At 30.7% G+C, this 12,988-nt stretch overlaps 1 protein-coding gene across 5 annotated transcripts in view; it reads right to left on the bottom strand.

Annotated features, from left to right (window-relative positions):
* The window catches only part of LOC132734574 (transient receptor potential-gamma protein-like), a 110,991-nt gene that overhangs the window by 67,819 nt on the left and 30,184 nt on the right, over positions 1-12,988 (bottom strand). Inside the window, exon 1 of one of the 5 annotated variants that reach the window (XM_060721343.1) lies at positions 7,092-7,197. The exons of 3 other annotated variants lie outside the window; for them this stretch is intronic. The gene's annotated coding sequence lies outside the window, so the exon portion shown is untranslated. Of the gene's footprint in view, positions 1-7,091; positions 7,198-12,988 lie in introns of those variants that run through there. One more of the 5 variants, XM_060721342.1, reaches the window with a different exon arrangement.

The raw sequence follows: 12,988 nt of genomic DNA, 5'->3' as shown, positions 1-12,988 counted from the left end.
ATCATGACTAACCTCCATGCCAAATATGAAGACTAAGGGTCAAAGGAATCTTAAGTTATTGGGCGGACAAGAAAAAACCGACGGACGGCCGGACGGCCGGACGGACGGACAGCCGGACGGACGGACGGACGGACAAGCTGATTCCAGTATACCCCCCTTACAACTTTGTTGTGCGGGGGTATAAATATAGCTGAATCAACATGAAAGGGGCATAACTTTGTGAAAAAGTCATTAATGTTAATATACAAAACTTCTCTTGGTAGTGAAGTTTGCGATAAAATTTCTATGAATTACAATAAATGGTTGTTAAAATAACTGTAAGGTGAAAAGGCAGTAAAAGGCATAGCTCTGTGAATATAAATATTGATTTATAATGATAAAAACATTTATTTTTAAATTTGTGCGACATTCTTATATTAAAATGAAAATTTATATATCATTGCAATTAATTCAACATTAAAGATGTTTTATTCAGCTGTGAAAATTTATTCATAAAATAAACAAAAGCCTATGAGAATCTTTCATAACAACATCAATATCAGTAACAACAGTGGATGATGCCAGTGCTGTGCTAAAATCAAAGCACTGAAGGATCTGTTAGCAGAAAACAAGAATGCTCAGTTTACATTTGGCCTAGATGTAACTTCGATGGTAAACATCTAAAAGAAATGAAAGTTCAGTGTGATTTTTGTTGGTCCTATCAACAATCATCTTTTGATATCCTTTAAAGTATCAAAGCATACTAAAATACGTTTTACTTCTGCATCCACCAAGATATAATGTTCAGAAATGCTGCCCCCTGAAATATTTTGTAGAAATGTGCCATACACATTTTGGACATATCTGTCTATTTAATAATGTGTTTCAGTGCAAATTTAAGAATTTTAGTTCTACAGTAAACACATGTTTCTGAGCAGATGCATGTCCTTCTAGAATGTTATACAGTGTAACTTCCGAATTCTGGAACTTCTGAAATCCGGAAACTTCTAAAAACCGAACAATTTTTTCGGTCCCGATTTTTTCCCTTCTATTTTCTATTAATATAATACTTCTGAATTCCGGAACTTCTAAATTCTGAATTCCGGACGATATTTTCGTAAAATTAGAGTCAAATCAATGCAATTTTACCTCCAAAAACCGGAAATATCCAAAGGTGTGACATACATTGTAAATTGAGAATGTTTACCCTGCAGGAAGATTTAATCTCCCTATATCAATTCTTTACTAATTAGCGGTGATCTTGTAATTTGACACGCGTTAAAATCACAAACTGTGAAATGGTATGTTTGAAGTGATGCGATTCATCAAAGTAATTTACGGAGGTCAGTTAATTTGAAGTGTTTATTACCGGAGTAAATGACAATTAATTGGACAATGTATGCATCATATGTCTTTATTAGGGATTTTATTGCATTTGATGTAATAATTAATTAACTAGCATCGAACGATATGTAAGTTTATGCAATTAACAACGTTTCTACAAACTGATAGAAATCCAAAAGCATTTGCAGGTAAAATAAAAATGTATTCTTTTCATTCACATCTTTATCTTGATTAAAAGACTATTATATATGATATTACAGTAATGGCCACATCTTCCTTGACATTTAGTGATATTAAGTGGCTTAGTCTTGTCCACATTATCATAAACCTCTGAATTCCGGAAACCTCTGAAATCCGAACTTTTTGACAAGTCCCATGGGTGTTCGGTTTTCGGAAGTTACACTGTACTTTCAGGAAAATTAAATATTCAAAGAAGGAACAGAGTCAAAGTTATGCATCCAGGAGACACCTATACTGGGTCATTACTTCTGTTTTTGTCCTTCATACTTTTAAGTCAGTAACAATACATTACCATGACTATTATGTAATAATTTTACCTAAAACCCACAACAAAGAGTGCATGGAGTTCCATGGAACTTTCTGGTTTTTCGTAGTGGAACATTTAGCCATTCATTGCTAGGGCAACAGCTCACAAACAATATCACAAACATAACCACATGTTCTTTTGTGCAAACCAGGTCAACCAGTGACTATGTATTATCTCAGTGTAGCAATTGGATAACAAGTTAGCCAATTTACATAAAACTGTAAACACTGGAAAGGTCCATTGAAGGTAACAACAAACAGGCATCAGTCAATAAACAAGTTAAATGCTGCACATCATAGACGCCGAACAGTCACAGGTTGTGTACAAAATTAGAATTGAAAATCATTCTCTATTACAGTTGAATATCCAAAGCACTAATAAATTTTTTCTCCATGTTCTTGGTATCATGGTATGTGTCTGAAATGTTTGCCTGTTGCGACAATGATTGAAACATCTGGTCAAGTAAATAAATTGGATAACAAGTAAAATTAAAATGATTGGTAAACTTAAAAAAAGTTCAAGACAATATGTGCAGAGAATATTTCCATTTAAATATTGGTGCGAATTGCATAATGTTCAAATGATTTTAAGGACGAACTGTTTGTTATTTTACAAATAGCAAAAATATGTCTGTAATATCGAATAATAATAAATTGTTAAAAATATGAATAAATTGATAGATATATATCATCAAGATATGCCGGGGGAACCATAATTGGAAACTGAAATGACATTACCTCCCTCAACGGTTAAGTTTTAGAACGATCGACTATAGACTGGCTCATTGGCATGTTATTTATTAGGTAGATAAAATTAGATAATCATAAAAAGAAAATGATATTCAAACATGGCACTATCACTTCAGTTAAACGTTTATTTTAATCCATTAAAGCATTGTGACATGTTGTACATCAGAAAAGCTATTTTTTTTAGAAAATTTGAAAACAATGTGATTTTGTTAAAACAAAAAAGAGTGCACAAAATCAAGTCTAAAATTTTCCCTGACAAATGCATATCTACTAGAGGCGCGTTCACGCGCCATCTAATCAAGGTTTTATTAGAAATGATAAATATAAATAAGTGAACTGAAAACAAACAATTTAAGGGAGCATAATCCTGGTGACGTATATAATGTGAAACCAATCCTACTGAACAATCATAAAAAAATATCCAACTACTACATCACATGCATAATATATAATCTATATATAATTTCTGTCAGTATGAGAGGACAAATTATTCATTTATAGCTCCCAGACATCACTGATTTTTTTTTGTCCACCATTTGACCAGTCAATCAGGCACTAATGACCGCTGGATACTTTAATTCAGACGTCAGTAATGTCCAGGGAGTCGTACAAGAATTTAAGTAGACATTAGAATCATAATGTTCAAGTATTAAGTATTAGATTCTATTTATAAATAAATACAGAAATAAATATGCAATATTTCTAATATACATTTCAAATATATACGAGTATTTGCTATCATGAAAGCAGTGAAACAATAACTGGTGAATACTATCAAATTGTCTCTAGCATACATCTTATAAAACTGAAAAATATGTATAGGTTAGAGTGCATATTGGGTGTTCTTCGTAAATAAGAAAGCTAATAAGGAGTGGAGCTTGCGAAGTGACTGTAGCTTTCTTATTTACGGGAAACATCTAATATGCACTCTAACCGGCTTAGTGCTCCGCCCACTTGCGTTTTATAATATAAAACGTCCAGTTTATATAAAATCTGTTCTATTAAGATTTGTAACCTGAAAATTTGAAAAATCCTCGTCGGTGATTGGCTTAAAAAAATTGGCGAGCACTAATTGAGGTTTCTGAGCAAACAGATCCTGGGTTACAGACATGCCAAGGTCTTGACAATGCTTTAAGTTCTTTGCAATATTCAGCCAGTATTTTAACATATGATAGCTTGATAGCAATAAAGCTAAAATAGATCATTGCAAGTTGAATAAAGAGAGAGTGATGGAGTGAGTTTGATGGAGAATTTTGTTGCAGATTTAATCATATTTGTGTGTGATTTGATCTTTCATTACAGCCAGGAAATGAAAGGAGATAAAGAGTTTAATGTACCCTTATAATATAGCTGCCATAAAATAACCTCATGGGGCAGCAACAATTCAAAAATTGTAATCTCATATTTTGATAAGAAATCAATATGATGATTCAAAGTCCTATCCTTACTATTAATGCCTCTACACTTATTTGTGATAGGTGAATTACCTAAAATACAAAAATATTAACCAAAGAAAGTGTGACAAATAGAAATGATAAAAAAAAGCATTGAATTTCATTTATAAGTTTACAAAATCATTGGGAAATACCTTGGCATTCCCATAACTGCTTCTAAGCCTTTTCATATGCTATTAGTGGGCAGGATAATATGACATCCCGCATGCTCATAGCCTTGTAAAACCTTAATTTGATTTTCAGTGACAATATAGAAAAAAAGATACATACATTTAGGGGCTTTAAGTATTGTTTTTGTTTGTTTACAGGCAAATAAAGTGTCAAATTAACTAATGTCCTGCTGAATTTTTATAATTTAAATATTGCTCTGCTTAGATTTTGGAACTGTAAATGGTTGATAGACAAACTGCATATATTCAGTAATTGTTGCCATTTACATCTGCAAGTAAAGGTATTTTGCTTTACATGTAAAGCTGTTAATTACCCTTTGTAAATTTAAATTCAGTTAACATTTATTGTTTTCATTCCGTTTCTGTTGTTATTTGTTACAAAAGAACAAAATTCAAGCATAATTAAACATCAATGATAACTTGAAATAAGCGCAGAATACAAAGAGAGAATGGAAACCACAGAAGTCTCGTATTTTCATATTAAAACATATGTTGTTGTTTGAACATATTTTTGTTTCTTCTCTCATGAAATCTTACAAGTATAGTCAAGTTGTCCTATGAATATATTATGAGATCATATAAATACAAAAAGCAGGAAATGAAAAAGCAAAATATTCTCCTGTAGAATAGACTTTAATATTGAAAATATTGTTCCTCGAATCATGGTCTAAGTGTAATGAATGTTAAATGGCTACATCAAATATATTAACAGTAGTGTATCATAAATATTTGAATAAATCAGTAACTGTTGTTCTTTTTTTTTTACTAAAAAATTGGCCATTAAGGGGCCATTATCTGTGCCAAAAAAAATCAAATGGAAAATCAAGATACTATGCACAACTAGGCATCAACAATCCTGTGAAGTTTCACTGAAATTCCCCATTTGGTTTTGGAGATGAAGCACGGACAAAACTATCGGAGGGACAGACAGTGCAATTACTACATGCCAGGCCTTCAGGGGGCATAAAAAGTAATGAACATGAAAACATGAAAAATAAGTACAGCTAGTTTGATCAGAAAACAAAGTTAGGATCATTTTTTTTTACAGAAAAACAGCCTGGTTTCTGTCAGTCTTCATTCAAATTATCCATGAAATGAAAATTTACTGTTTGAAGACAATGATATAAACAACAAGTAAAACAATCAAACAGATTTGTTCATGTTCAATACACACTTGTGTCAACAAATGATCCTGGCAAACCTATAACATATAGTTCTGTTTTAAACCATTAATTTAACAAAAGATACAATATTTATACAAAATGTCAAAGGTATTTAAAGTCCCAAGATCCTTTTGTTTCCATACAAAACTTCATCTTTTAAAATGTATTGTTACATTAGTTTCCTATTTAGTTTATATTCCCATTAGACATTTAACTTTGCCTATTACAATGTCATACAGTGAACAATGAGTTTATGTAATCCAATATCATTTATATTGTCTGTATTTTACTGTATAACATGACATAAAACTCCACTCTATCTTAACTTTGACATTTCCATTAATGCAACATACATTAAAAAGAAAAAAAAACAATATCCTTCAAAAGCAGTAAACATCCTGATATAACCTGAGACTGCAGTACTTATATTGTTACTGTAAAAAGAAACGGTTGTTATGTTTGATTAATTAATTAAGTAAAATACAGGACCATGGTAGAAAACATTCAGCCACAAGACATGGGGAGATGTAAGTCAATGAACTATACAGTCAATCTGTGGCTGATAAAAGAGATGAATTACAGAGCTTGACATGGCCCTCAATCCTCTTAACTTGTCAATTTACACATCACAACAACCTTTAATTGAACTTTTTCTACAAATGGTACTTCAAATGATAACCACAGTATGAACACATACTGCAGATGTTTCTAAATTCAAAATTTCACCATAACCATCTATAATCGTTGAATTCTGCTAAAGCCGTGCTATGAGGGCTTGGACAGTAGCTTGCACTTTCCTGTACTGTCAATCAAACCCAGCCTGCAACATTTTCAACTTTTCCATATTGGACTTTTCATAGGGAATTCTATTTCTCTGTATTTTAACTATACCAGTAAGTTCTCTACACTAAACAGTATTACACAGGATTGTTACATGCTTCACAGTTATCCTATATTAAACAGACAGTACAGATACATTTATAATGTATCAAATAAACAAGTAATATGTTTATATGTCATATGACAACACATACAATGTCAATAAGTCAAATGACATCATGAAAATCACTTACAGCTCAATGTAGTTCAACCTATTTTTACCTTTTATATTCAACATGTATATAAAGATTCAGAAATATCAATTATTTTACTTTGTGTTGCATGGTCTTATGTTCCAATGGTTTGTAATAAATCACTCAGGCATATTGTAATTATTATTATTACTGTGCATTTGAACATGAAATGTGCATTATTCCGCTGCAACACTTAAAACTGATATCTGTTTCCTAAATAAAAACTCCTTAATAGTATGGTTATGCAACCTTTATTGAAATCCATTGTGAACTTCTTAAAATCCAGATTTTTTTTCCAAGAATGTAAAAGACAGCTCAAGCTGAGCAATTTAAATTTGTAACAATTACATTATATTTTAGAGGAAATAAAATTGCATAGTGAAGATTTACATTAGATTTCTGGAAATAGAATAAAAACAAAGAAAATTTTATGTTAATGTAACTTCATTACACCAGAGTAGAGACCTTTTTTTTTACTTTTTTAATTACATACTTCTTAAATGTTAAAATAATAATTTCATAAGCAAAAGACGTAGGTAAATATTTAACTTTAAATATAACTAATTTTAAAAATTTACTTGAATGACTTATAATATAAATCTCTTTGCTTACATACAATTCTTAGTCCAACAAATAACAATATTCCTTCCCTCTATCATTTATGTCCTGAGAGAAATTATACAAAAAATTTTACAAATATGCAGTTATTAACTAAAAAAATCTACAAATATGCCGGTTATTAACTAAAAAAATCTACAAATATGCCGGTTATTAACTAAGTGGTACACTTGAGCTACTTATCCAGCAAGTTACAACTACAAATATATGCACTTGTGTATGCATTAAAGATAAAAATATAAAACATCCTGAGTATATATACCCTTTCCTATCCTGAAAACTTTTAAATTTTGTTATTAAAAAAAGAAGCTGTTACCATAACATACTGTTATGACTCATACTTTCCTAATTTCACCAACTGTTTATTTTATTACTTATTGCATATATTCCTAATTTCACAAACTGTTTATTTTATTACTAATTGCATATATTCCTAATTTCACCAACTGTTTATTTTATTACTTATTGCATATATTCCTAATTTCACCAACTGTTTATTTTATTACTAATTTCATATATTCCTAATTTCACCAACTGTTTATTTTATTACTAACTTCATATATTCCTATGTTCACCAACTGTTCATTTTATTACTAAATGCATTATATATTTTAGTCCCGGATACATTTATCTTTTGATTCACAGTTTCTCTGTACAACAACTTTGTTTGGCACTCTCCTCCATCTTCAACATGGGAACAAATAATTCCTCTTTACATGTTCATCATGATAAAATATGTTCCTCTTATCATTATAACACAGCTTTACAATATTGTACAAGTAAATTTCTTTTTTTTAAAGTATGCTGCTTGTCAGACACTTTTTTTATATTTTGTCTTGAAATTTTTGTATTCACATATATCCTTCTTTCAAATATAAAAATTTTATAACTAGACTTTTTCAACGTAAAAGAAGGGCTGGAAGGAGGATTGAACTTGCATTATTACATAATGTCTCCATTATTTACTTATTATATAATCATACTTTCTTTTGTCTCATTCGTATACATGTACATACATTTTTATACATACGAGGGGTTATCCAAAAATTCGTGGACTTTCTTTCTTGCGTAGAATATATTTGAGATATTCATTTGAAATTCTTACACTGCTTAGAAGAATTAATAACAAATAAACACAGAAAAATTCATGTGAGTAGCTTCTTACATTACAACAATATTTAATTTTACCTAAACACATATCGGCGACAGCGGCGCACTCCAAAAAGTTATTGACGTCAACGTCATAATATTAACGTACAACTTGTGCTTCCACGTTACGCAGTCAATGACGGTTACTGCTTCTTAAAGTATGTCCATCACTAAATTTCTTATGTCACTTTAACACTAATGATCATGAAATGTTCTTTTCTCTGTTCGTCTGCTGATTTTTATCAAATGTTTTTGTAGGTGACATTCCCAAATGACAACAAATATTTTTGATCGTTTTATGATCGCGCGATTTTCTAATTACCGCGTGTCCGTCATTTTTCCGTAGTAAACAATAAAGGCGTCTGTCGTTTCTAGCGATATCAAAAAAAATAAACGGAAATGACGTCCATTATTTTAAAGAATAATTTAAATGACATCATAGAAGAAACATGCGATGTTCAGCGGGTTTTCTACGTTAATTTTTTGTTTTTTTTTAGCAAGAAATATACTATGACTTACTGCGCTTTTCTACCGTGCGCCGGGTGCCGTGTATGTGCTAATTTAAAAACAATATGAAATCATTATTTATTGGCACAATTAACTGTTCCTTTCAAAATGTGTTGATAATATTCTAAAATGCATGCTGATAAAATTTCATTATAATACACGTTGACGTTCAAGAGATATTAAAAAAGTCCACGAATTTTTGGATAGCCCCTCGTATATTCACATAAAACAAGCATACTATATACCATTTTAGTTACTATATTATCATAGACAAATCACAACATTGCAAATGGTTAATTTAATTTTCTTCACATTTCGTTCTTTGATTTAAACATATTTTATTGCTCTTTTTGCACACATCTACATGTATAAAGTATATTTTCAAAATATTAATACAAAAGTAGCAAATGGTTGAACCATGCTAACAACATCAGCAAACTGTCCTTCACTGAAATATGGAATAATCTAAATAATAAGATAGTTACAACCAAAGCAAAATGGTTGGAGAAAAATAGTATTTATATCATATATATGAATAAGAATACATTTAGAAAATTAGTTTCTTTCAAATTTACAGGAAGTCTTAACTCGTATTTTTATTTTGTCAATAATAAAGTTGTTCTTATTATAAAGAGATTCTTTTCCAAACAAACGAGTTATTACACTCAACAGATAGAAACTTCAAGTTGCACAGAAAAGCTGCACTTAAAAATCATAATATTCTGGTTGAATTAAAAAAGTTACAAAATCCTCCAATTATTTCTTAAATACAAAATATGCATAGCAGCTACTCTAAAATCATTATATTCTGAGGATATTTTAAAAAGTCACGCTCCATTTAATTCTTAAATACAAAGTTCTAGTACCTGTAAAAGACAATACAGAAATTATAAACAACAACATGTCAGTTTCATTCAATATCAAATATTTATAGAAAATTATAACCAGCAACTCTTTATTAGCAACCCATATACATGTAAGTCACAACAAAATTACTGATGAAGCTCAGATTTTTCTGGCACATTATTTAGTGTTATTAAAAAAAAAAAAACCAAAATATTTTTTTTTTTAAATAATGCAAAAATAGGAAACAGAATGGTGAGAGAGTAAAGTCTAAGACTTTTTAAGTGAAATGAGAGATTATAGACAGAACATTCCTACAGTGTAAATGGTTAATAAGTTTTCATTGGATTTACGTCAATCTTAGATCCATGTTTACTCGAGTGTTATCATTTCAATTACCAAATTGTCATAGGATCAATCTAAACTATCAGATATGTATTCCAAATTCCAATTCATTTGTTGCTACATTCTACTTTCAACTACTTTTAACATACTTTCAACATATGAGCCGTGTCATGACAAAACCAACATAATGGGTTTGCGACCAGGATGGATCCAGACCAGCCTGCGCGGATGCAGTCTGATCAGGATCCATGCTGTTCGCTTACAAACCCTATAGCAAGTAGAGAAACTGATAGCGGACAGCATGGATCCTGATCAGACTGCGCGGATGCGCAGGCTGGTCTGGATCCATGCTGGTCGCAAAACCACTATGTTGGTTTTGTCGTGACACGACTCATATATCATGATACAAGACACAAAACAAGCATGCAAAAACATAAAATACATCCATCTATATAAATGTTATTTTATTATTTTTTTGCATATAAATGCCCACTTAAATGAAATCATTTTATAGTGGTATCTTCTAGTCATTATTTCTGAGAAAAGAAATATTTTAACAGAGCTTATAATGATGATCTCATAACTAAGTGATAAAGCATCATTAAATGCTATTACATATATACAATATTGCAGGTGTAGTTATGTATCATTTTTTATTATTTTGAAAAAATAAGATTGTCTGAAACATTACTTTTTGTTGGATAAACTAAAACTATACAATCTATATCCATGGCTGCTCTCAATTTAGTAAGTATCTATCAATTTTCCTCAAGTTAGATTATCAATTTTAATAAAGATTTTTGACAGGTTCAATTATTATGGGTTGTGTAAGATAACTTTCAATCATCTAAACTGAGCCATATAATGCCTATCAAAATTCTTTATAACTGTCAAAAGAACCTAAAGAAAATATTTTTCTTTGCCTTCTTTCTTTGCGCACAATTGCACAACAACACAGTTTAGGTCATATAGCAAGGGGTCAAAACCACCACACTTGCTGGAGCTAAGAGATGCATAGACTTGAGTAATTTTGGCCCATTTAGTCACCTCTTTATGATGACCACACAGGGTTAAACAGTGGCTGCAATTCTGATGCCTTAACCCCTAAAACAAGCCCTCCCCTATAAGAGGAGAAAATTAAGTTAAATATGAATTCAACAAGAAGATGGACTCAGACTGGTGTCCTCTATTGGTAACTTGCTGATTCATATTTTAAATGACTGAAAAATGTAGTTCTAGACTAAAATATATCTGTCATATGTTGTGGTTTGAATCAGAATACCTGTCTTAAGAGTAGGCAATTAAGTCTGAACCACAAATTTACAAGAAGTCTTTCCAATAAATATTTGAGGCATGCAAAGTCTGAGTTACTGGTATGTAAAACTGTGCAGCTGAGTCAACCATGGTCAGTAACCTTAATGACCATGGTCACACCATGGTCAGAAACCATGTTTGCGGTCATTTAACATAACACCCTCAACCATGGCTAACCATGACCTGTGAGCCATGTTAGTTCATGTTATTTCATTATAAAACATGATACATTTCACCTGGGAGAACTTAAACATACCAAGCACAGAAACTTACTAAAAACTTCCTATTCATGAATATATCAGGTCACAACAATAAATCTTATCAGCTAGTATAAAATAATTCTAGGTATTTGTCACAAATATTACAAAGTGATAAAAGAAGAAAAATCATTTACCTCTAAACTGGAGAACTGATTAATCCAAAGTTAAAGAAATCTTGGACACTATTGAGCTGCATTGTCATGATGCAAGCATTTCATAAAATCCTAGCTGCACTTTACGGATATTCTTTTTCTTTATAAGCTGTTTATCAATTAAAATTGTATATTTCATACAGTTATCGATACATTAGTGATGCAAAACTACATGGCATGAATATTTATAGTATTGGATAGCAGATTATTTGATTTGCAAGATTTATTTATACATCTCTACAAGTTTTTGGAGCAATTTATAAATCCCATAATTCTGTATAATTGACAGTTAATTTCCTCCATGAGCTGTCATATCCCTGTAGATGATCAATTGTTATACAGTTTATAGGATGATAGAATAGTCGCAAGAGTCCTGGCTTCATTATATCGAGTGATACAGTCAAACCTGTATAAACATGACTAGTATTTGATTGAGAAATTGTAAACAGCTTGCCTTTCAAAACAATTAATTTTACACTTGATAGAAACAAGATATTTAAAATATTGGCTTTAATACACAGAATTCTTATCTGTAGTTGACAATTATTCAGATTAGTACAATGGACAATGTTCTTAAGTCAAGAGTGGTCTTTAACACAGGTTCCACAGTATCGTAAAAGTTGTCACCATAACAATTCATTTCGAGAAAAAGAGTAGAACATAAGTCATACTTCCATTGCTGTAGCTTGTCTTCTCCTCTCTCCCTCTCTATGTAAATGTTACAAGATTTGCAATATTCAATTTTTAAGTAATGAGGTGAAAATAGGTTTTAATCAAGAAAGAAATTAGAATTAGAAAAATAGAATTTTAATCAACTCCAGAGGGACCATATATGCATCTTGTTAATGAATTGTTGTGATGCATGGTATAGAAATTCTCCTATATTTTCCCTGAGATTCTTCTGATGATAAGCAACAATGTCTTCTGATATAAGGTGTAAAAGAACACACAGGGAATAGAATATCTCACATTACATATTTACTCTGTAAATTAAAACAGATCACCATTGTGATTGAAACATGTTTTATCTGATAGAAGACTTCTCAATGTCAAAATATATTAAAATTGTTAAAATAAAAGAAAATTGTATCTTTGTAAGAAAGGGCATTTCCAATTAAGAATATTTTATACAATAAATCTTTGAATATTTTCCAAGATAAGACTAAATTATTTAACTTAAATGTCACTATTGTTCATGGTCTAACAAAAACAACAGTTTGTCGTCACAAAATGTTACAAGATGCCAAACAAAATCTTACTTGTAAATGTCTGCACAAAATGTTACAGTATGTCCCCACAAAATGTTTAAGTATGTCCCCAC

The sequence above is a fragment of the Ruditapes philippinarum genome, unplaced genomic scaffold (assembly GCF_026571515.1).
Source record: "Ruditapes philippinarum isolate M1 unplaced genomic scaffold, ASM2657151v2 ctg7898_1_1_1_1, whole genome shotgun sequence".
In the NCBI taxonomy this organism is placed as follows: Eukaryota; Metazoa; Mollusca; class Bivalvia; order Venerida; family Veneridae; genus Ruditapes; species Ruditapes philippinarum.
Note: the sequence above shows the minus strand (reverse complement) of the source record. Positions and strands in the feature narration are given on the sequence as shown.